General features: G+C 45.8%; 1 non-coding gene across 1 annotated transcript; it reads right to left on the bottom strand.

Annotated features, from left to right (window-relative positions):
• Nucleotides 1-312: 312 nt before the first annotated feature.
• TRNAQ-UUG (transfer RNA glutamine (anticodon UUG)) lies at nt 313-397 on the bottom strand. The gene has a single exon. It is a non-coding gene; the product is annotated as a tRNA-Gln (tRNA).
• Between the last annotated feature and the right edge of the window lie 3,064 nt (nt 398-3,461).

Raw genomic sequence — 3,461 nt, 5'->3', positions numbered from 1 at the left:
TGGTGTAATGGAGCAGTGAGATCTTCTTTGAGATACCCAGGCACTTCAGACCTCTTCAGACTACACAATGACAGAGGGCAGGAGAATTAACATAGCCCTGAGGCAAAATTGGAAACAAATATTGTCCATCCTGAGTTCATGTGAACTTTTTCTTTTCTTCTTTTCTTTTTCATAAAATTTATTTATTTATTTAAAAAATTTTTAATGTTTATTTATTTTTGAGAGAGAGAGAGAGAGCAGGGGAAGAGCAGAGAGAGAGAGCGAGAGACACAGAATCTGAAGCAGGCTCCAGGCTCCGAGCCATCAGCACAGAGCCCGACGTGGGGCTTGAACCCACACACCGCGAGATCATGACCTGAGCCAAAGTCAGATGCTCAACCGACTGAGCCACCCAGGCACCCCTATTTATTTATTTTTGAGAGAGACAAAGACAGTGTGAGCGAGGGAGGGGCAGAGAGAGAGAGAGAATGCCAAGCAATCTCTGCACTGTCAGCATAGAGCCCCATGCGGGGATCAAACCCACGAAACCATGAGATCACGACCTGAGCAGAAACCAAGAGTCACCCGCTTAACTGACAGAGCCACCCACGTGCCCCTATGCTCTTTTCTAATTGGAATTCAAAAAGAATATTTATTTGATCAGTGGCGAGATTCCATACATCTGAGGCCTTGTTTCCTTTTGTTTTTTGTTTTTGTTTTAAAGTTTATTTATTTTGAGAGAGGCCGAGACAGCACGAGTGCAGGAAGGGCAGAGAGAGAGAGAATCCTAAGCAGGCTTCACAGCTGTCAGCCTGGGGCTTGAACTCATGAAACCGTGAGTGAGATCATGACCTGAGCTGAAACCCAAAGTCAGATGCTTAACTGAGTGAGCCAGCCAGCGGCCCAGAGGCCTTGTAAATCTGTCCCAGAAACAACCTCATGGCACAGCAGATGAAGCTGTGTGAAGTAGGAAGTTCACTTCTGTGAAGGAGGAAAACTACTTGGCTGAGCTAGCAGTAGTCTACAGTCATTCTCCAGGATGTATTCAGTTTCTTCGTTAGCCAGACTGGTGAATAAAATGGACACCTGGCGTGGCCACCAGCTCTGAATCCTATAGGTCTCTAATGGGGACGTCAATCTCCTGCCAATACTCCAAAGTACCGTTTTTGACTTGCTATCTTGGCTGGCATGGCAGGCAGTCTCAGATATTTCTATATAGCCTACCTCACTATGAGAGCTCTTACCATGCAAGCTAAGGACCCAACATGTGGAGTTACTTCAACTACCAAGTACATTATTTCCAGATGTACATTCAGGACTGGGAAGTGACTGTTGAGTGGGTCTTCAGACTTAGTGGGCCCACTAGGAACTGAATTTAGCCAGGACTCCCTTTATTACCTGGTCTCTATTACTCCCTGAACTACTGAAGGGGTCATGATGACACTTTGGCTCTCTGGGTTTCATGATCAAATATGTCGAATAATTTTCAAAATTCCTAGGACGAAACAACAGTTTACTGCTTAATGGAGACACATTTAAGTCCATGGGCTTAGAAGAGTGTGAAGAAGAAGAATGGGGAGCGATGACAGCAAGATAGCCCAGTAAGATGTCTTCCACTTGTATCTCCCCCCTCCCCCCACTTAACAACAATAATTTGGCATCCATCCATGACAGAAGTGCCTTTGTGGGGATCCGGGATCCAGGCAGGACACTGTGAAACCCTGGTGCAGTTTGAGACTGAGGAGAGCTGTTATGAGAAGGCAGGCTTGCATCCAGGCAACCAATCACTGACTGTGATCCTGGCTACGGACTCAAAAACAGCTCAGTACCCTAAGGACTTGGCTGCAGCCCCTTTTGGCTTTGGTCTTGTCACCAACACTATTCACCAAGGGACCAGAGAGGTGTCGCACCTATCTGTGCATCAGGTAATAGGCATACAGACCTTGGACCTAGCCATGGACATGAAAGTGGCCCAGGAATATCTCCAGGCCCTCTTAGGTGCAGTGTGGGGAGCACCTGAAGGTAAGCTTGCCAAACCCATTCAGGTTGTAGATCCTTAAAAGGTCCTCTAACTGGGCTTGAGCCCATCACAGCCGCAGTCCATGAACAGACCTACTGGCACAGGGACCTGTCAGGAGATACCCCATCTGCTTTCCTGGAGTACACTGTACCAGCTTCAGCTCCCTCTTGGTCACAGTATGCCAGCAGTCCCACAGGTCCAGGGACCCAGTGGGAGATACTCATGTCTACAACCTCAGAGATTCTGAAAGAGTTCGTTTCTTAGCTTCTGACCCTCCAGCCACAGTCAGGGAACAGTCCAGCCCACCCAAGGACCTGGTGGGAGATATGCCCATTCTTGCCTCCAAAGCTAGGTCTGTAGACCTCAATCTTGCCTATAAAATGAAACAGCCCTAGGGCATGGTTCTAGACCCTCTCAGCTATGGTCAGAGATACTCCTGCCCACCCAGAGGTCCATCCAGTCCCAAGCAGAAGCCTGCTCAGGGATCAGTAAAGACCTTCTATTGGTTTTCTGGGTCAATGGAATTACCTCTGGAAGCACAGTCATGCTAGATTGAAGCCAGTTATGAGGCTGCCCCTGGGTCTGCCGTGGGTCTGTGGTTGGTGGGCTTACTACCAGGGGCTTGGGCAGGTGTGGATACTGTCTGACTTCTGCTGGATAGGATTGCCTCCAGTACCTTGTTTAGTATGGTCATACTAGGAGAAGTTTTCACTTAAGTTTCCACGACTGGATTCTCACACAAAGGGCCTTTAACAGGATCCTGAGAAGGCTCCTGCCTGGTCAGTAGATGTTCAAAGTATAAATCAGAAAGTATCTTGAGGCAAATGAGGATGAAAATACAACATGCCACAACTTATGGGTTAAGTTTATAGTGATAAATGCCCACATTAAGAAAAAAGAAAAATCTCAAACAATTTCACTTTTATAAGGAATTAGGAAAAGAAGAACAAACTAAGCCAAAAGTTAGTAGAAAAAAGGAAAAAATAAAAATCAGAGCAGAAATGAATGAAATAGAGAATAGAAAGACAATAATAAAAAATATCAGTGAAACTAAGAGTTCATTTTTTGAAAAGATAAAATTGACAACCCTTTTTTAAAAAACAGATTTTTTTAAGTTTATTAATTTTGAGAGAGACAGAGACAACATGAGTGGGGAAGGGGGAAAAGAGAGAGAGAGAGAGAGAGAGGGAGAGAGAGAGGGAGAGAGAGAGAGAATCCCAAGCAGGCTCCACACTGTTAGCTCAGAGCCTGACATGGGGCTTGAACTCATGAGACTGTGAGATCATGACCTGAGCCAAAACCAAGGGTTGGATGCTTAACCGACTGAGCCACCCACGTGCCCCCAAACTGACAAAACTTTAGCTAGACTACCCACAGAAAAAAGAAAGAGGACTCAAATAACAAAATTAAAAACGAAACAGGAGACATTACAACAGACACTGCAGAGATACATCAACAGAGG

This window comes from Panthera onca, chromosome B2 (genome assembly GCF_046562875.1).
Source record: "Panthera onca isolate mPanOnc1 chromosome B2, mPanOnc1 haplotype 2, whole genome shotgun sequence".
Classification (NCBI taxonomy): domain Eukaryota; kingdom Metazoa; phylum Chordata; class Mammalia; order Carnivora; family Felidae; genus Panthera; species Panthera onca.
Note: the sequence above shows the minus strand (reverse complement) of the source record. Positions and strands in the feature narration are given on the sequence as shown.